Source organism: Bos indicus, chromosome 21 (assembly GCF_029378745.1).
Source record: "Bos indicus isolate NIAB-ARS_2022 breed Sahiwal x Tharparkar chromosome 21, NIAB-ARS_B.indTharparkar_mat_pri_1.0, whole genome shotgun sequence".
NCBI classification, from domain to species: Eukaryota; Metazoa; Chordata; class Mammalia; order Artiodactyla; family Bovidae; genus Bos; species Bos indicus.
Window position 1 is genome coordinate 37017963 of NC_091780.1, and position 23200 is coordinate 37041162.

Below are 23200 nucleotides of genomic sequence, written 5' to 3' on the forward strand. Positions count from 1 at the left end.
TTGCCTGGAAAGAATGGGGTTGCAAAGAGTCGGACACGACTGAGCAACTTCACTTCAGTTTCACTAAGGTTACTTAGAGATATGGTATATAATAACATCTACAATTTCTAAGAAAGTATCATATCTACTTTGATGGCTGTTACCATAGCTATATTACATTATCACAGGCTGCAAATTCCAAGTCTAATTCACTGCCACCAATATAACAGTTACCGTTAAAAATTAGCTATATGCATAATGCCACAGACATGTACTTTCCAGTTTTGCCCAATGGTTACAACCAAGTACCAAGGGAAAGTGATTTAACTTTTTGGGGCTTTGGTGTTGTGTTTCTAAAAAAAGATCCTCCTTACTAAGTTATTGGGCAGATGCAATAAAATATACATAGTGTAGTGATCATGGCCTTGCAAATAGTAAATGCTTAATAAAAGTTATTATCATTAATATGCTGTACTGTTTCCCTCATCATTTATTGTCTCATGCATGCTCAGTCGCATCCAACTCTTTGCAACTCCATGAACTGTAGCCCACCAGGCTCCTCTTTGTCCATGGATTCTTCCAGGCAAGAATACTACAGCATGCTATTTCCTACTCCAGGGTATCTCCCTGACCTAGGGATCAAACCTGCGTTTCCTGAATTTCCTGCACTGGCAGGTGGATTCTTTACCACTGTGCCACCTGGGAAGCCCATCTATTATCTTAGCTAATAAGGAAATTAATCCCATAATACAACCAGAAAAGGCTATGGCAGAAAAATTCATAATACTGAACATAAAATAAGAAGTGCTGAGAAACAGGACTTCTTTCTTCTTTGGTATTTCTTACTGACACTGGCAATTTCTGTCATCAACAAAAATTATGAGAAAACAGAAGTCATCATAACAAGAGAAGTATGACTTAGTATGTTAGAGCAAAGCAAAAAGTATAAATATATACTTTATAAAAATCTTCCCAAAGAGACCAATCTTAGACAAATATTTTCTTTTTCTTTTCCCTTTCCCAAAACAAGAACCTGGGGATATATTTTCAACAGCACTTAGAAGTACCTCTCAAATAGGATGAGCTCAATAAATATCTGTAAAATGGAAAAAAAAAAAATCAATCCATTTCATTACCTATAAAAACACTTGCTTTCAATTCATTTTTCCTCAATGAACTTCTTCACAAAAAGATGCCACGTTACAATCCCCAAACCATTACATTATGGTCTATATATTTTTGGTTTCAATTTTAAAATATTATTTAGATATAAAATACGTTACAACCAATTTTAAAGTAATTTATGAAGACTGCTTTCAGAAAAATTTATGTATAGTTTCTCTCATTTGTCCTATCCTTAAACATTTATATGTCTTACTTAATTTACATAGTTTGGTAGTGGTTAGAGTAACTCAATTTGGAGAACTGTTAATAAGATCACTTCTGTTTTGTCTGGCTATTCTATACCTGCTTCATTTCCACTCTTCTGTTTCATTTACTTTTCGTTTTCTCAAATATATTAAATCTGAAGTAGTTATCTCAAAATGCAAAACATCTCATAACATTTTGGGGTTTTTTTCCCCTTGCTCAAGATGAACTAGTTGTGCTTTTAATAGTTTTCCATTTGGTAATCAATAAAGTTCTCTGTACCTCTATATCATTATGGAGTAAAGCATAATAAATATTATGTTAATTGCTGCCTGCATCTGAAACACCCAAAGAGTTTTAATATTTACTATGTAATACATCTCAACTCAAAATACTGATCAGATGGCTAAAGGAGAAAGTTAAGGGAAAAGTGCAGTAAAGAAGGAACTGCTGGGATTTGAAAACAATAGGGAGATAATATCAAGGTAACAGGAAAGATTTAGGGAAAACAGAAATAGTACTGTTTTTTTAGAAAATCACCTTGGCATTTGCTACCTGTTTTTGACACCTATTGCTATTTAGTATTTACAATGTAGTAACTGTTATTACATCTTCTTTCTCAAAAGTCCTTGTAGGCAATAATTCAGGATTCCATTTCTTTATATCTACTACTATTAATCAACAAAATAAATATTATTTACAACAAGTATTTGTAGATGAAGAATCTGAACCTGTATGGAGGCAGTGATGTACAGTGCAGAATACAGACTCCAGAGTAAAAACCAATCTTCTGCAATTACCAGATACATAATTTTGGTCAGGTCACCTCACTTCTGAAACAGTTATCCCTCCTCAAAACATAAACATTCTGATTAAATGTTTATGTGCATGGAATTTTCCAGGCAAGAATACTGGAGTAGGTAGCCATTCCCTTCTCCAGGGGATCTTCCCAACCCAAGGATCAAACCCAGGACTCTTGTATTGCAGGCACATTCTTTACCATCTGAGTCACCAGAGAAGCTCTGATTAAATGGGGAGCAGCAAATATGTCTTAGCCTAATTATATTATACATTTGTGTGCAGGTTATTAAATTGTATTTCTTAACAACAAACCAGACAATTAATGTATTAACAAAGGCAGAGAACTGGGTAAGAGTGATGTATCTGAATGTTAAAAAACACTTTCAATATAATTTTTAAAAATAACATGTTCCCTGTCATCTTATTTGCCTTCTTTGATTTATCTAGAAGGTTCTGTTTATCAAGGAAATCAACTGAATAAGCCTCAGATCTAGACATACAAATTATCAAAAACTTCAAAGTAGCAAAACTAAAGATGTAAAAATTGCCCATTATTGACAAATATCAATAATTATCACACCTAATTTCATCTGTAGTAAACTTAAGAGTATAGCCTAAAGCAATTTTCTAAGTGAAAAGAATTAATCTCAGATTGTTCTAACCTTAACTTCTTCCTCAGTAAACTATTTCTTCATGTTGATCTTTCCTTATGGTATCATAAATGAAACAAGCCTAGATAATTCTGAATTTGTGATTTAATATACACTTATATAAGAATCCAATGTTTTTGCTGTTTAATGATGCCTCTATACCTTCCATTCCTGGTTCTTAAAAGAATCTACAGAAATCAAGGTCAGAAAGAATAACAGAATGAAACCATTTTCTCCTTCATTCAAATAAAGATACAAATTATTACATAATTTTTAGAAATTGAATTAACATAAATAGTCCATCCTCAATCCCTGTGGCTACAGCACTGAGATTCTATCACTGGCAAAACTCACATTGTCAAGATGAACCTCTCGTTAAAACAGATTAAGAAACAAGTGCTATCAATTATGTATGTAATACATTTGTGTTATACATAACACATATATAATACATATGTGCATATACTTAAAACCAACAGACAGAAGTTCCAGAGACATTTTGTTCCTAAAACAATGCATAAAGATAAACTACTCTATATGTCTATCATCTCCTGAATCACCACTTTCAATTGTTCAGGAAGCATTGCTATTATACAGTAATGTGCTAAAACAGAATCTTGTGTAAGTTTTATATAATACTATGTGGATATTTCATCTTTTAAAGTATTCCAAACCAGTCTTTATTAAGTTCAATGTATTATAATTTATATTCTCCTTTGTTTAATTGTCCCAAATTCTATGAACTGTTTCTTTTCAAAGATTATAAATATGTCTAACAAAATTATTTTTGCTGGCTTAATCTGCTATACCCATATATGCAGAACTGGATGAGTTTCAAAGTTTGTTCTCTCTCTTCCTCTCTATCAACCTACAGACTCAACTTACAGACTGTCTTTTGGGAGTACTCCTCCTTTGTGTTACTACAATAAAAGAGATGATCTCTACACACTGAGGGTACTGAACAAGAGGAGACTGCCTTCACACTCCTGGCTGAGATGAATTCTTAAGATATCATACTATGCCCAAGTGGCTAGAACACAGAGGGCCCAGAAAGAGAGTTCACTAAGGATATCTTATCACCACAGGTTAACTGTGCAATAGGAGACCCCAGGAGAGCCCTTCACAGATGCAAAACATGTGCTCCATAAGAAAGCTACCGTTTGGACACCTGCCACAAAGAACAAGGCATTAATAGCCAGTCAGTATAAACCACAGAGGTAGCAAAAAATCAACAGACTATTGTAATCATAACCCTTGTGAAGTTAAAGTTTTGCCCATCTCTTTCCAACTAAACCCTAATCTACATGTACCAAAACCAGAAATGGGGGAGGAGAGTGGTATCTCAGAATCAATCTATGGCTCTACTGAAGTCTAAAGAGAGAAAGAGAGAATGAGAAATAACAGACCTTACCAACTTCAAGTTCCTGGGGCCAAAGTGTGACTAGCACTAGGGCAGAAGAAGAAACTGAAGTCAGATATGAGATTCAAATTTCATATTACACTAGCTTAGAGGTTTGTTTTTAAACCAAAGAAGATTGGGATATTAGGAAATATTCCAGTTAAGGTCTTCTACAACCCCAGTAGAATCTATACACACCATGGTTGCAGATTAAACAGCTTATCATGCAGAAAAACAGCAAGAACATAAAGCGGAAGACTAATTCAGGATACAATTCACTGGGCACAACAGACAGAATGGCAAAAATTAGAGAGAAAAGAAGAGGAAAATAAAAACGAGAAGAAAATCAATGATGATTAATTTTTTTTTTTGTTTTTAGGTTAGGTAAATTGAAAATCACTAATACCAGTAACTAAAACAGAATGCAAGAAGGTAGAGTTACAAATTATAAAAATAAACAGGTTGTGATATTCTGAGTTCTTCTTCCACTCACCTGTTCATAAATGCAAACATTATATATTGTAAACCTACCATGTAAAAGACCTTAAAGGCAATGGCACCCCACTCTAGTACTCTTGCCTGGAAAATCCCATGGATGGAGGAGCCTGATGGGCTGGCAGTCCATGGGGTCGCTGAGTCGGGCACGACTGAGTGACTTCACTTTCACTTTTCACTTTCATACATTGGAGAAGGAAACGGCAACCCACTCCAGTATTCTTGCCTGGAGAATCCCAGGGACAGAAGAGCCTGGTGGGCTGCCGTCTATGGGCTTGCACAGAGTCGGACACGACTGAAGTGACTTAGCAGCAGCAGCAGCAGCAGGGATACACTGTCATAGAGCTAGTAGCCTACAGTGTTAGACAAAATTTGCAATTGGAAAAGGCATGAGAAGTACGGAATGCTTCCCCAAGCACAAAAAAAGGTTATCATAACTAGATTTAGATAGTCAGAAAAGATTTCCTAAATCATGAAATATATAAGTTGAAACCTTAATGATAGATGGGAATGGTGAGAAGATGTGTGTGTCTGTGTGCGCACGCGCACACATGCGTGTGTGTATATATTCAAGAAGGTTTAATATAGAAAGACAACCAAATATCTCTAGAAAGAGAACCAAATATCTCTAGATAGAGAACAGGCCAAATTACATAAATCAGATAATTTATATAAAGATTTTTAATAAGGTTTAAATCATCAGATTTGTTTTGAAATACATGAAACATATCTATGATGAGATGCACACAAATAAAATTTCAAAACAGTTTTGAGCTGTATATAAGGACTTAAGAATGATCTGAATAAAGGTAATAACTCAGGGGAAACTATAGGGGCAAGGACAGAATTACTACTACATTTATGGAATGATTAAAAAAGAGAGAAAAATCAACAAAATGCTTGAGAAAATACAGTTACACAGACAATAAGAGAGAATCTTATGATGTCAAGAATGTCAAAGGAAGGAAAGTACCAAGAGAAGAGAGTGGTTATCAACATGGAATGCTACAGTAAAGTAAAAAGGAGGTGATGACTATATGACTGAAAAGTTAGTTCAGTGAGTTAGGGAACTAAGAGGATTCCAATCAACTTTAAAGGAGCTAGATAACTTCAAGAGTAGCAAAATGCTGAAAAATAGAAAATAAAGTGTACAGATTATCCTCTCAAGAAATGGGATGGTTATGGAAAGTAGAGAGAGGCAGAAACCATAAGGTTATTATCATTATCAAAGAAAGGATTCAGTCTTTTGTAATTTAAGATAAATAAGAAAGATATATATTTCTAAAGCAAGGAGAAACTACTGAAAAATTAAAAGATTGGAAAAAAAGATGATAAAACAAGAGTCTTAAAAAGGAAAAAAGAAACAAGATAAATGATAGCCTCAAAAGAGGAAGAGGAAATTCCCTCTCTAGAGATCTAGGCAATGGCTCAGAGGGTAAAGCGTCTGTCTGCAATGCAGGAGACCAGGGTTTGATTCCTGGGTCAGGAAGATCCCCCCTGGAGAAGGAAATGGCAACCCACTCCAGTTCTATTGCCTGGAAAATCCCACGGACGGAGGAGCCTGGTAGGCTACAGTCCATGGGGTCGCAAAGAGTTGGACACGACTGAGCAACTTCACCTTTAACTTTCAAAGTTGAAATTACAGAATAATCTGAAGTATGAAAGAAGTTGATAGAGGTCCTTGAATAAGATCTAAGTAAACTAGGAAGCACAATCACTTAAGAAAGTATGAAGGTATTGGGGTGAGTTTCTAGGTTGACAATGACCAAAAAAAAGTTAAAAAAGTAGGCACAGGATAAAAAACTAAATAGAGATAAACAAAAGGATAATAACAATAAGAGCTGGTTCAATTTGGAAATATATGTTAAACTGAGTAGCAAAATCAGCTGGCCCAATTTTAGTCTTTTATCTAGGGATATTCAGCAAGCCCAGAGCAAAAGTATTAATACATAAAGCGGATGATAATAAAAGCAAGAGGCTGAACTATATCAGATCTTACATTTATATTTTAAATACAGTTCAAGAAAACAAAGATAACACAGTTTTAAAGTCTTTCAAAAACAGAAATTGCTATCATAAAATCGGAAAAAGTAAAACTCTAAAGATATGATTAATGTATAACAGAACAGACTGTCATTTATTCTTAATTTAAAATCATTTAATTCTATTTGTCTCAGCATGTATCCTTCTCTTTAACAGGGTCTCAATGTAAACAATGGTACAGTGAACAGCTTTGGTTTCCAGCTTTGAACAGAGCCACATAAATTAGTAAATTAGTAGTCATTTAAACTAAAACCAAAAAATATTTTGAGAAAATAGTTAATAACTTCAAATTTTAAAACTACTCCAAACATAATGGCTTTTTATATTTAAAAATCTTAACTATATTATCAAATCTGTTCTAGGTAAATTAATAATTCTCTAAAAGCTGTATACATCCACTATCATGTAGGAGTTTTGGTCACTGATGTAGGTTTGAATATGTAGTAACAGGAGATTTAGAAACTCCTTTAAACATGTTGTATATAATCCAATTTTAAGATAAAAATCCAATTTACTTGACAGACTAAATGGCCCTACACAACCAAGCTTTCACCTAAATCTCCAAATTTATACCTTATCATTAAGAAGAGCTTTGACCTTAAATATATTTGTATCCTCTGCACACAGTAAAATGCCAGGTATATAATCCGTCTTTAATAAATACTTGCTAATTACATACATGGGTAACTATGTATTTGCAAAACTGGAGATCCTTACCTTACTTAACACTAAACTTAAAGAAAAACATGAAAAATTACTCATCAAGAAACATGTTAAAATTCCAATTTGTGTTTCTTACTTACATATAACTTTTATTAAATATGACCATAGTCTAAATGTTTTAACTGCTTATGTAGATAAATCTTAAAGCTATAAGAATGAAGATTAAAAGCATAATTTGAGCATGCTAAAATCAAACCCATAATAACATTTTCAAAATAAAACTTTAATACAAGAAACTTTAAAAATACGCCAGATATGGGAAAAAAATACCTTCATTCAAAGGAATTTTTTTGTCATAATATTATATGGTAAAAAGACTATGGGCTCTGGAGTCAGATAAACCTGTATAAAATCTGTCCATCAGCCATCTGAAAATAGTACAATACAGATTCTTCCAAAATAATATGTATGAATGATATGGAAACCCAAACCTCACATAAATGACCACTAATACAAAGGGATGATTTAATATTAAGCAGATCAGAGTAAAATATTTTAAGTCACAAACTTTAAGCCATAATCTTGAACCAGAAAATTAAATTTAAATGTTAAACTTTAAAATGAAACCAAATACAAATCCACATATTCTTATCCCTGTAATCCAGGAAACCACAACTACCACAATTTTCCCTTTTTACACCACAGTGACTAAACAAACTTCCTCTACTGTATCATTTATATATTGAGATGTATAGAGCTTTGTCTTATTCTCATAGATTATTTCCAGAGATTGTCAGTAAGACATACTAATAAAATGCGTGACTAGAAAGGAAGTCAAATTATTATGTAATTATTTGATTAAAAACATTATATTGGCTCTATAAAAACTCAATTATTTTATTCTGTTAAATAATACAATTTCCATTAATAACTGAGTATAGAATAAAAGGAAAATAGTAAAAATTAACTCCGTCTAGTCAAGGCTATGGCTTTTCCAGTGGTCATGTATGGATGTGAGAGTTGGACTATAAAGAAAACTGAGCGCCAAAGAAATGATGCTTTTGAACTGTGGTGTTGGAGAAGACTCTTGAGAGTCCCCTGGACTGCCAGGAGATCCAACCAGTCCATCCTAAGGGAAATCAGTCCTGGGTGTTCATTGGAAAGACTGATGTTAAAGCTGAAACTCCAGTATTTTGGCCACCTGATGCAAAGAATTGACTCATTTGAAAAGACCTGATGCTGGGAAAGATTGAAGGCAGGAGGAGAAGGGGACAACAGAGGATGAGATGGTTAGATGGCATCACCAGCTCGATGGACATGAGTTTGGGTAAACTCCGGGAGTTGGTGATGGGCAGGGAGGCCTGGTGTGCTGCGGTTCATGCGGTTGCAGAGTCGGATACGACTGAGCAAATGAACTGAACTGAACTGATTTAGAGAAATGAAATTCACTAACTAGACTAAGTTTTCATGGACTATAAAATTGAGAAGATTCATAGTTGATAAGTATAAAAGCATCTCAAAATATTTTATAGGAAAGTATTTACCATTTGGATAATTTTGAGGTATGCAATTTCTTTAATGCATAGTCCTTGAAAAAGATCAAGTCTTGATTTAACAAAATTTTCCAAATTGGTCAGTGTATATATATTTATCATTTATGTGTACATACCACCTAACATGATTTACATTTTAAGCTAATTGTGTCCTCAAGGATAAATGGATTTCATTTTGGTATAACCCAATGAACCAGTATTATTTAAAATTTTATTAACCTTACTGCTTTATATTTATTCTTTAAAAATCAATTCTTGCAGGTACAAAAATATTTATCCTACTCTAATGAATACACTGATATTCCTTAGGGTACAGACTGCTTGCTACAAGAATTCCCTATAACATAAAATTAAACATGAATCTAGCTTTCCCAGTGCTTTACCTTTTGAAATTATAACTTGGGGGCTCAACCTAGTCAGTACAGTAACTAGGACAGAGTACTTTCTGCCATTTTCCCAAAAGAGTTTTAACATACTGAATTCATAGCCAACCACCTTTAGTTAATTCTTTTCTTGACTAAGCAGAGCAAAACGAACGGTTTCAACATTTACTTTTGCTTTCAATATTTGCTTTCAGCTTTCATTTAAGGTGCATATCTTAAAAACAATCAGAATCATGACAAATTAGATGTAAAATCTGACTGAAAAGAGAGAAGGTAAGGATGCCTTCAAGATTTCTGGCCTTACAAAACTGGAAGGATGAAGCTGTAATTAAAATGAAGCCTGTGTGAGAAGTAGATTTTGAGACCAGAAACATTAGAATATATAAAATCATATCTAATTCTAACATACTTATTAGACATACGTGTGATATGAAGTGGGAAGGTGCATCATTAGTCTAGAGTCCAGATGAAAGATCCAGATTGGATATAAATATTTGGTAGTCATCAAAGAACATATGGTTATTTGAAATCATGACACTGACTAAGATCACCAAGGGAGTAACAATGTAAAGAAAAAAGGAAAGAGTGGTCCGAGGACTGAGCTCAGAGAAATGAGAAGACACCAACAAAGGAAACTCAAGGCTGCAATCGCTAGGTAGATGTAAGCTGGATGAAGAAAGAAGTTTTTCAAAGCCGCAGTGATCACTATGTCAAATGCTACATACAGACTGTATATAAAGATAAGAACTGAGAATTGACCACTAAATTATCATCATTAAAGTCACCAGTAACCCTGACAACAACAGTTTTCCTGGAAGGATGGGGTCAAAATCCTAATTAAAATAGTTTTTAAAGAAAAATGGGAGGAGAGAAACTGGAGACAGCACAACTATGGACAGGTAGTTTGAAGCATTTTACTGTTAATGGCCTGGTAACCGGAACAGGCAGTGTGATTAAGAGAATATGCCCTTTTTTTAACACTGGAGAAATAACAGTCCCTTTTTTTAACACTGGAGAAATAACAGTATGTTTGTAGGTTGAGAAAAAAGAATAGACTAGGAGAGGATTTTATCAGATAACCCAGGAAAGAAGAAACAATCTCTAAAAAATGTCTTGAGTACCCCAGAAGGCATGGAATCTAGAATAAAAGTAAAGGATTGGCCTTTCCTAGGGGCAGGGACAGTTTATCAGAATAAGAGAAAATATAGACCATATAGGTACTGAAGTAGTTAGGTTGCTAGATCTAATGGTGGAAGCTTGTGAAATTTTGTTCAGTTACTTTTTTCATCAGTGAAATAGGAGGGTAAAATCATCAATCTAGTATGACAGGATATTCTGTAACTGATACTTAAATTCATCATATATTGTGGGGCCTCTTGCCTTAGTTACCAAAAAAAGTTAAAATGTTACACGAAAGAAGGAAGTTGGGATTATTTCCAGCATTCACAGCCTATTTCAAATTGCTCTATTTCTCAAAACCATACCCTAATATAAACAGAGATAACCCTTAGTGATCTCTACCCTAGGCAAATACACGTTCCTCTTTTGTAAACTGTCAGCTTTCAATATTACTCTCATTTCAATTTGACGACTTCATTGTCATTGTACACATTCTAAGTATCCTAAATAAACATACTGCTCTAAAGATTTGGCCCATAATATTCAATAATTCTGGAATTAAAATTACCTTTTGCAAAAAGTTTCTCATTTCATTTTTTACTATAGCATTTAGTATTTTTATATATTCAAAGGTGTAACATTCTAAATACAAAACTGAATTTACTCAATACCATAATAAACATTCACTAATATTTTATATTTTCTATAAAGCAATCCCCAAATCAATATGATTTATTTATTGTCCTCAAAGGAGCATTCACACAAAACAAAATCATATATATTGTTTTTGTTTTCATAGTATTAGATAAACTTAAAATATTTAATATGTATATAATATTTAAGATGTAAGGATACTGAATACAGCATTAAGCTTATACACTAGTTATAATAAAATATAGGCAAATAATAAAAAAGAATTTTACCATAATGCCAACGAAGAATTTTTGTGATGACTCACAGAAAATACGAATACTTGTTAAGAAATGTAAAGCAATAAATCGTGACCCCTAAAAGACACTCTTCATAACACTACATTAGTAAATTTTCTTAGATCTTTCATGGAAGTTGCATGAACTAAAATTCTTAAGGTCTTCACAGAAGCAATTGAAAATTTAAGCTAAAAAACAAGCCTTATGAATCATCATGTATATCATTAAATATCTAGTTTTATCCTTCTATACACTATGACTTTTTTTCTGACTAATAGGAAAAGAATTTTCAGAAATCTTAGTATCCTAAAAAAGATCATGAAAGTAAGTATTAAATATCCTACATGCCACCTGATTTATTCCCATTGAAGCTCTGATCAATATTTTTAATGTACAATGAAGAAAGAGGGACTAACCAATTACGTTAACTTTTAAGAGTCTTAATACAAATAAGCCCACATGCTGCAGATGAGATTTAATCTAGTTAAATATTATAAAATCATGCCCCTAGTTTTTATCCCAACTATATGGGTGAAAAACAAACAAACAAAGCTCTGCATATATTCAGGGGTATGACAGAACATATTTTTAGGCTATGCAAGTAAAAATATCCACATAGGTGAGACTGGAAGGCCACCGTAGAAACTTCATAAGTCCATTAACCAAAAGAAGCAATTTGTTGAAAACTTATTTCAAATTTTAACAACAAATATCATTTGTAATTATCTACTAAAAATATGGACCTATATAAAAAGGCATTTGTAAAATCTGAAAGAATACATACCAAATTATTTATATTAATTATCCTAAAAGATGAGGAGAGGCTAACTAGCTTTCTTTGTATTACCTGCATTTTTATAACAATTAGTTATTAAGAGAAAAAAACAATCTTGAAAAAATCCTTAGAGCAAGCTTTCCTTTTTACTACCCCATTAATATAATTTGTTTTACATTAGAGTCTCTGCTTTAAACATAGTATTATTAAATGTAACAAATATGAGAAGAAGGAGATGAAAAAAGATAAGTCATAAAATGCTTATTATATGTCAGGTATTATGTAAAATGGTTTTATATTTTTCCCTAATATCTTATATCTATACAAGAGGAACTAATCACACACAGATGAGAAAATCAGAGGTCCAAGAAGATTAAAAGATTTGACTAAAATCATACTAGTTAAGTGGCAGAGCTTGGATTCAAACTCTGCTCTGTCTGACATCACATGTTGTCTAGGAGTCTTGTATTCCATCTTATATCCCCAGAAAACACTAAAAAGTACTGATATGGCTTGACAATTCCTTAATAAACTCTACTGTATAATATCAAAGCATATTATCTTCATAAAAACTTTGATTATAGTAAGCACTATCATAGGGATTTGACTAGACCTTACTAACCGTAAGACTACAGTTGAACAAATCTCTAGAGCAGTGGTCATATATGATATAAAATCTGAAAGGCAAATCGTACAATGCTAAACAGAACAACCAAATGATTTCATGTAAATAACTTCATAGACAAGGCAAAAATTCAAACTCTTTTAATGTCTAACAGCAATATAAAGATGGGAAACATACAGACGACATCAAGGTCTATGTTTACAGAGGTCTGGTCAGAACAGAAAACGTGTTTTATGTCTCTATTTTGCTTAATTATTACAGTTGTGCTTTCAATTGTAAAACTGAAATCTGAAGGATTTCCAGATGAAGAAGGGGAATTACCAATCCATAAAAAATATCTATTTCTCAGTGCCAGGTCAAATGTGGCAATTTGGTAAACCGTACCTAAATTTTGAATACCATGTTTTTGAACTCAAATTAATAAGCAGTCTGATGCAGAGTGTTATAGAATAACAGTAAACAAATAGGTTCATCATTTTTAACTTTCTATATGACAAATCATTTTAACCTTCACTATCTTATTTTCCTCAACTATAAAACAGATATAAAAAATTCCTGGCTACACTGATACTTAAGTATAGTGATGTAACATCTAATTATGTCATGATTAGTAAAATACTTTTATGTACTACTTACTTATAATAAGTTTTAGTTATACAGTTTTAGACTTTTAAAAACAGGACTATGACTTTTCCCAGTAATGGTCACAGAGATAGTTTAAATACGTACATAAAAGAATTCACTTTACAATGTATCTTGTAAAGTTAAAAAAAAAAAAAAAGAATTCAGAGCCTGGCCCTTTAAAAGATACTGAAATTACTAAATGTTATTTGAAACAATTCCTAAACATAAAATATCTTCAAAATTTTCCTCAAACAGAATTGTATTTGTTCTGCATATTTTTAGTCAAAAAATGTACACAGTCCTTAATTATTTATTTATCCCTTTCATTTACCTAAATTATCTCCCTCACATTGTAGAGTTTCTACTTATTTTCAATGCAGTCTGCTGAAGCATTTGAAAGGTTTTCAGAAATTTTTTGATAAAAGCAGTATTTTTAAAAATTCAAAAATAATTGTTCAAGAAACCTGAAATATGATTTTATAGTTGAGTATTGTATCATAAAAGGGCAATGTGTATTGAAGTTCTCTTTAAATGGTTTTATAAATGGTATACAGACATAGAAGCTCCATGCTTTTTCTATTAATATCTATACATTTCCTAAAAATAAAAATACCATTTTCAGTTCTTAATTATTTATTTTACTAAATCAGTTTTGGCTATATCAAATATATTAGCATTATTATTCCTTAACAAAAATACAATATATGTAACTACTATTCACATTCATAGTCATCTGTCAAACTGCATGCTGCTTACTTGCAGATCTCATTAATTTTCACAAACTCCAGAGAATAAGTTAGCTACTAAGAGAGATCCCAAGTAGATCATTTTAATGGCGAAAAGATTTTTTTGCAAAGGCTGAAAACAAGAATTTACAAAGTAAAGGGTCTGTCAGCATTCTAAGCCCACCAGCGAAAGACTGTAAAATAAAAGTAGCAGTCTTCCACTGTAAAATTACTAATTTTAGTAATACAGTACATTAAACATGCCATTTGAGATATATGCCAACGTAAACTGCCACATATGGCATATCTAGCTTATTATCACAGTTTGTGTTTTCACATCTAGAGTCATTCTAGTTTTTAAACAAGATGTCAAATATACCAGTGTAGCTAAAAATATGATAAAGCTTTCAAAGGAACATACCTTTCTTTAAACAGAATAGGTACGTACTTCAGAAGAAAGAATGTCAAACATTACTGTAATGAAACATGGCTGGAAATTTTCTTTTAAAATATATGTGTAAATGTAAAATAGAGGATCATCTTAAAGGCAGAATTCACGAGATATTAAATTTAATGTGACAATTCACATACCCAAAGTTTCTTCACAAACTTTCTCAGAGAGAATTGCATTGATTCTGCAATGTATGCAGTCATCTTACCTACATTATCTATCCCTTAAAGAATAAGTTATGTTACCATATCATGATATGTATATCAATTTGAAGGCAATGAGACACTGCTTATGCTTCCTTTTTATACTGAAATCAATCTTGAGTTACACAACTGGTATTATTGAATTATGAACAGCACTTAAATAAAGATTACACAGTGAATATTTTTGTTTCAAATTCCCATCTGGTGCTTAATGTCACTTCAGCTGTTCAATTTTTTAATGTTTCTCTACACAACTAGCCAATAATTCCACAAATAAGTATAAATGCTAGAGAAATTTTAATCCCATTTTCCAAATGTAAAACAGTGCCATATTTTTCACAATCACTTTTTAAACTCATCTGGAGTTGATAGATTATCAATTAAGACTGATTCTTATATGAAATAAACATCAATGATGGAGAATCCTGCTGAATCTCAATAATCAATTGAAATTCCAAACAAAATAATTACACAACAGAGAATCAACTAACAATGAGTAAGGAGCTTCAGTTTTTTCACTGACATAACACACACCAATGTCTATCACATACCAAAACTTCAGTGTTTGAACACTACCAAAAATTAAAATTCGCACATTAAAAATGCATACGTTGTACAAATCACTAATTTTCATCAAATTAAAAATAAATGTTCATATACCAAGAGAGCTAGAAACTAGGCCTACATATTCATATAATTTAAGGAAGGTGAAAATTTTTATCAGCTATATGATTCTAAATAGCTATTAATCAAAGGCAAACTAGTAAAAAAAAACCACTTGAGTCACTAACTTTAAATGCACCTGTGTAGCCAACAGGTTACATAAATGTGAATGAATGTGAAAAACCAATTTCTATCTCCAGAGCTTTCCTGAATACAGCAAAACATTCCTCACTGACATTTTTCATCACTGGGTCCCACACCTTTTTCTTCTACCCTCAGAGCACATAGTTGCTTAACAAAAGATAGCTTCTGTATTTCCTAAATTTCTTTTCTGTATCACTAGTTGCCTCACCCTTCCCTTGCTCCTCTTAGTCTTCTCTTTAATTCTACGTATAAAGCTGAGGAAGCCTCTCTAGTCTACTACCCTGCTTTCAGATAACTAAGGCAATCCTTCCGCCACCATGCAAATATCACTATTCACATTTATAGAAATATTATATTTTAATTATAGTACTCTGTCATTCATTTTAAAAACGTAATAGATGTATTTTTTCTTTCAAATATTTCTTGCTAATGAATGTCCCCAAAATGAATATTCTTCAATCACACTTTTCTCTTTTACATTTGTAATACATTTTTTATCTGTACTATTAATGACAGTATCTCCCTATTCCCACTCTTTCCCCACAGCAATATCTACTTTTTATCCCAGTAATATCAAATAACTTTTGGATCCCTGAATATACGAGGGGTATTTTTCATAATTTCATCACTATGTATACAGTCTCTGCTTCAAGTGACCTTCCACTCCTGTCTACCAGGCAAATTAAAATTCAACCTTCAAAACTTTGTCAGCTCCTGTTTGAAGTCTTTTCCGAAGTATACCCTCTTCTCTCAAGATCTTGCCACTGACAGAGACAGTTTCCACTTCCAGACATAATTCTATCATTATACAATTATCAATTTTCATTATAACCAGATATTTATCTTTATTGTTTCTTATCACCCCCTGCTTGACAGTAAGATCTTCAGAGAATTGTGTATTTAGTCCCAACCCCAGAGGGAACACATAAATGTCCACCAGAAAGTTAAAATCTGGCCATAGTGGCAGACAATGCAGGGGAAGCAGTCAAATAAAGAAACACTTAAGAGTTATTGTAATCCATTACTCTTCATGAATTTTTTTAAAATAAACTGAATTTATAAATATGTGGGAAGATCCCCTGGAGGAAGGCATGGCAACCCACTCCAGTATTCTTGCCTGGAGAATCCCATGCACAGAGAAGCCTGGTGGGTTATAGTCCACAGGGTTGCAAAGAGTCATACACAACTGAAGCAACTTAGCACACACACATGCAATGGGCTAAGCATGAAACAAAATATATTTATCTATTAAATCTTAGAAGTTTCACTGGTTTACTGTAGTAAAAATGAAACAATCTATTATTATGAGATGAACACTAATACTTCATACCTCTCTAAATTCTGTTTAAGAAAGCATTTAAAAGACTTTGAAGAAAACCATATTCAATAACTTTCCTAAAATTTTAATTTCAAATAAAGTATACAAGTTAGTCAAACTCAAAACGTATAAATTCCAATCTACTACAACAGTTGGTATGCTTTTCTCATGAGTAAAAATTTTAGTCCAGCTTCTAAAAGCTGTAATATATTTATACCTTTACTTCTCCACTACAGGGGGGAGGAAGAGATATTAAAATATATTAAAAACAAAAATTTACTAATCCTATTTTTAATAATGTAATCTTAATTTAGTGGTTAGTAATCTTTGATTTTCAAGGTATCTTAAGAAAAGTGATCAGTAGATTATTCCTTACTACATAGGTAGCCATGTGGCAAAGTATGATGTAATATAACTCTGACATCTTGTACACAGGTACTTTTTATTATTTTATTAATAAATAAATGTTAGTTAAGCTCGTGTTTCTTAAGACAGTATTTTAAAATTAATCTTCATATGGGAGATGGCTTTGAAGTACTGTAATATTGGCTTTCACTTTTCTTTACAGAAGACAACATGCTAAATAGAAAATTAAATTCTACTCTTCTTTCTTAAGACCTAGTCCATATTTATCTTAACATGTCTATAGCCATTTCTTAACTGATTGATTTTTGAACTCATTTCTTATCCAACATCAGATTTTCCTCACACAGATACTCACCCCTAAGAAACTATAAACACAATAAACAACTAAAGATGAACTGCCTTCTACATCCATTGTATTGATACTATCCCATTAAACTAGAAATATAATGAAAAACTGAAGGTTGCTTCTATATCCACAACACTCACAGATGAAGCCTCAGACTAGTCATTCATTCAATCACACATTGATTTATATTTCAAATGCCACAGATGTTTAAAGCACTGAGTTACATGCTGAACATATAGCAAGCATGTAGGATGACAAATTTTTTCATATCAATGAAGCTTAATGCTGCTGCTGCTGCTGCTACTACATCGCTTTAGTTGTGTCTGACTCTGTGCGACCCCATAGACGGCAGCCCACCAGGCTTCCCGTCCCTGGGATTCTCCAGGCAAGAACACTGGAGTGGGTTGCCATTTCCTTCTCCAATACATGAAAGTGAAAAGTGAAAGTGAAGTTGCTTAGTCATGTCCGACTCTAGCGACCCCATGGACTGCAGCCTACCAGGCTCCTCCGTCCATGGCATTTTCCAGGCAAGAGTACTGGAGTGGGGTGCCATTGCCTTCTCCGAGCTTAATGCTAGTAGTCTACTAAAGTAAGTAAAGACTATGACAAAATTTTTTGTTTTAATTTAAATCCATGAAGGAAAAATACCTTCAAAATCACATAAGTAACTTCTGTGATTATGTTAGAAAGTAGTGCTTAAGCCTATAATGAAATGCAAAGAGCATCAGAATTCTAATTAACCAAGAAGTGGACCAATTTAATGAAATGGGTAGACAAAAAAAAAAATAATTATGTTTTAAAATTAATAACTACTTTATTATGTATCTTACTTTTACTTAGATTACCTTAAAATTAGCCTCATGTTTATTTCTTAATCATAATACTCTGTCCTTTTAAAACCAACTGTTATGACTACCTAGCCAAATATGCAATACTGAAGGAAATTTTGTAAGTCAAAAATATGGAAAATATATATATATATATATATCCTTGAAAGCAGAATCTGACTTAGAAAGTCTTTATTTTTTTTAGCAAAGCCAATACTCAGTTTAACCAAAAGTGAAGAAATTAAAAAGTTGAGCTGAGGAACAAAGGAAGGGGGAAAATAAGAAGAAAAGAAGGAAAAGAAAGGACTTTGCAAATGAAAGAAAGCAACAAAAGTTGTAGAAATCAAATCATCCTGAATACTGTCACTTTCAAGCAATACAATTTTGAAAATACAGAAAATGACCAGTTTATATTCCAGGCAATATAATCTATCAGATCATTTGTTTTTTAATATATGGTAAAGAGGACCTGTCTTTGGCCTTAGAGTATACCAAATCAAAATCAACAACAATTACTGTAAAATAACTACTGTGCTTTCAACTTAGTATAAAAAAGTGGGAGTGGGGAGTGTATTTATTTTAAAACTAGGTGAGAGAAATGATGACATATCCTCAGAGAGTTATATTCAAAAAGAGGAGGGAAAAAAACGGGGGAAAGCAAAATGAGAATAAACTACCTACTAAAACTGTACCACAAATTCAAAATCGCATTTAAAAGTTGAGGACAATTATTGGCCTATATCACTCTTTGTATCTTGGTTTTCTCAACTATTAAATGAAGATTCTGGAAAAGATCACACTTAAGTGCCATTTCTTTCATCTAGTTTCACAATTCTATAATTTTTCCAATTCCTTTAAATGAAAAAATAAAAAGCCTCTTGGATACTCCTAAGCCCCTTCAATATTCACTAAGTCACTGCCAGAAGATGCCATATAATATTAAAAAAAAAAAAAAAAGTAAGCAAAACCTAAGGAGACAGTAACAATTAAGAACAACATTTTAGGATGATGCAAAACATACCCATAGTCCTTTACAAAGAAAAGATGCTTTGTAATAATTTTAATTCATAATAACCAAAGGACACCTGGACTCCTAGGAAGTATCTATAAATACACACAATAATTAATAAGAGAAAAACTTCCGGACAGATTTCATAGTGAAGAATGAAACTAGACTTTTTTAAAAAGTACTTTCCTGGCTTAAAAAATTAACTAGTCTTAGAAAAATAAAAACACAGGATTTATACAAAGAATAAAACTATGTGTGTAAGTGAACAGTCTCCAAGTATAGGCTCAATTGTGCCCAACACATACTCCTTCAAAAACAAGTATTTCAAAAATGAACATAACCAAAATTGAAAAGCTGCAGTTAATCAAAAACATTTAGCAACATAGAACAAAAATATATACCGAATTCTCTACTATTCTGTGTTAATAAAGTGCACTACCCCATTCCTTCTATTCTATCTTTCTAATTACTAAATCTTAAAGTCACTGCCCTATCTAAGTACTAGGACAGCAAATTATTAACAATTTAAATGAAGGCAACTTTCTTCAACAATGATTTCCAAAAATTCAGTCAACACAGTATTATTTATTATACCTTAGAAGAAACGCAGGATTTGAAGTCTTATTTAATTAATAAGTTCATTATGGGAAAATTTATCCTACAAATGAACTATGGGCCCTTCAATGTGTAACTGTTTTCAAAAATCGTTAAAAAAGAAAAGTTACTCTTCAAAGTTTCAAAAAGTATGCCAAGCATCACAAGAAAAGTAAGAAACACCACAGTCTGAAACTTAAACATTACTGAGTTCAGAATAAAGTTCACTGGATATTGAAAATATACTGAACATCAGTAAGACATAAAACAGGACTTGAAATAAGAAAAATATTAATTTTAAAAGTATCAATTATTAAATGAGTATAAGAATAATTTAAAAAATGTTTTATTTTCCACACCAAATAATCTTACCTGAATCATTTTGCTGTTAAAAAACTCAAGATACTGATTTCATTTTTCATCTGGTCCTGTCAACGATGCTATGACAGGCCCTGCAGGAAGCAGCAAAAGATGAATGATGGAGTGTAGATATTATGTGTTTTCATGATCAAGTATGTCATGGAAAAGGATATCCATATCATGGTTTGAAACTTAGCAATGTTGAAAATATCTCAAAAAGTTTGCTTGTGTACATAATATTCTTTTTTTCTACTTTGTAGTCTTAAAATGTTTATTCTTATTAAATATCAAAACATCTTACATGTGAAATTTTAAAGAATATATTGATGAGAATTAATAAAATAACATTCCACAATATAAAAAATAAAAAATTTTGATTAAAAAGTAAAATATGTTTAAAAGTGGAAAAATGAAACTCTCCAATTCTAGAGACTATTATTTTAATCGTATTTCCCACAATTACTATAATTACTAATAAATTACCAATTATTCATAACCAAATTAAGATAAAATTTAAAAGTTCTTTTTTCTTACAGACAGTAACTTCAGAATCAAATAGTTACTGGCCACTCTCATAAAAATTCCTTCAAGATAAGTAAAGGGGTTCCAAAAATTTGCAAACTCCAAAACTTAATTACTCTTGAGTAATTGACAAGTTAAGAGCCAATGGATACCAAAAAATTTAACTTAGTGAGACTAACAAAAAGTCAAAATAATGAAACTGCTTCACAAAGAATCCAAATGACATTTCAAAATTCTGAATTATTTTAAAATGGTATAGCACTTTGCCAGATTTAAGAACTGTTTTCTGTGCAAAGGCCAACTGATAAACAGGACTGTGATGAAATATCTAACTAATGCAAATACTATTAGAACATACAGGAAACTTCTGTACGTGTCATAGAAGCATACTGTCAATATTTCAAATAGATCAAGAAATTGAAAACAAAAGAAATGAATGACAGACTTTTAAAAAGTTTTTATTATAATCAACTTTTAATTTACTTATAATAAATTGTGGTCAAAAACCATTTCAACAGCACTCCTATGTTAAGCTAAAGCATCCTAAAAACATTTTTAACATACTATTCCTGTCTTGTTTATTGGAGCACATCAAAACACTCAGCAAAGTCTGTTTGTCAAAGTCCCTAACATGCTAAAAAGATACTACTTAATTTTAAATAGGTTCTTTCTCTTATAAAATAAACAAATGTTAATTTAGGATAATAATTTTAAAAGAACTCCAATGTACTTCCACTTACTTCCATTCACTTATGATTTGAAAATATACCTGTGGAACAAGTAATTTTAAATAAATTTTAACTTAAGGTTATTTGATTTTTATTTCTACACCTAAAGTCCCCCTCTCCTTTTTATGTAGATTCTATCAGATTCATGGAAATCATTTTAGCTGCAAATATATCCACATAAAAAATGGAAAAGTTGATAACGTATCTTTAAAGAACAGGATGAAGAAATTTCACCAACCCAAGCATCAAAAGCACTGAAAAGCACTGCTTCATTTCTTGCATGTTATGGTTCATACCATGCCACTTCAGTCTCTGAGGGTCAGGTTAATTAAGCTCCATAGCAGCTGCAGTGCAATGTGAGACACACACTGCAGCAGTTCCCACCAGTCCAGTCCAATTACCTGTAGTATTCCAGCACTGGACAAGTGACAACCAACCTCTTCTCTCTAGTCACTTGCTCCCACTGGTCTACTGATAAATGTTAGAACAAACTAACCTCTTTTTGGAAAAGACTGCAAAGCTGAATGCACCTGCTGCAGGCTGCAATGATGAGTCCCAGAGAGATGTTTGTCAGTCAGATCTCTGCAGATGTTGTTTAACTTTATGCTAGAGCTGCATCCAAAGATGGAAATGAGATGGCAATCAAGCACAAGTCTCCCACCCTCATCCCCCCCAATTTTATTCTGAAAAGCTGCACTTGCTCATAAAAGTTATCCTTTAAAATACAGCTCCACTAAACTGGAAATAACTGAGACTAAACTCTGTGGCAAAAACATATATGTACCAATAAATGGTGCTGGGAAAACTGGACAGCTACATGTAAAAGAATGAAATTAGAACACTTCCTAACACCATACACAAAGATAAATTCAAAATGAATTAAAGACCTAAATGTAAGACCAGAAACTATAAAACTCTTAGAGGCAGAACACTTGATGACATAAATCAAAGCAAGATCCTCTATGACCCACCTCCTAGAGTAAGGGAAATAAAAACAAAAGTAAACAAGTGGGACCTGATTAAACTTAAATATATACACATTATATATATATATATATATACGTGTATATATATATAGTATGAAATTTTAGTTAACAAGTGGCATAACTGTGTTCAGCAAATGTTACTTATAATATTTAAGAGAAAAATTAATTATTTTAAGCCAGAGCAAAACAAAACAAAAGAACAGAACTATAAAAAGACATGTTTCTAACTGGTGGTTTATAGCTTGGTTTTTAGTGATACCACACACTCCTTAGAATTCCCAAGACACAGATCGTTTTTCCTTGTTGTATATTACATGAAACATCTTCAATACACAAATATTGAACTATTTTACCAATTGTGTTCATTATTTTTAGACTATTTTGAAATCCTTTGGGGGTGATATTTGCAAGGCAATTTTGCTAGACGTACTGTATCACTTTACAATGTCAAAAATTTTAAATGAACTATTTTCCCAAAATCTAGAAGGCTTCAAATAGCAAAATTCAAAGTGACGTCGTGCTATAATAATTCATGAAAACAATGACTCTATA

The 23200-nt window shown here is 32.2% G+C and overlaps 1 protein-coding gene across 6 annotated transcripts in view; it reads right to left on the reverse strand.

The window, feature by feature from the left end:
• NOVA1 (NOVA alternative splicing regulator 1) overlaps window positions 1–23200 on the reverse strand; it is a 166947-nt gene that overhangs the window by 136545 nt on the left and 7202 nt on the right. For 2 of the 6 annotated variants that reach the window (XM_070775407.1, XM_070775406.1), the window contains exons 1-2: window positions 22159–22259; window positions 20425–20504 (exon numbers count right to left, since the gene is read on the reverse strand). The exons of the other annotated variants lie outside the window; for them this stretch is intronic. The gene's annotated coding sequence lies outside the window, so the exon portion shown is untranslated. Of the gene's footprint in view, window positions 1–20424; window positions 20505–22158; window positions 22260–23200 lie in introns of those variants that run through there. 6 annotated transcript variants of the gene reach the window in all.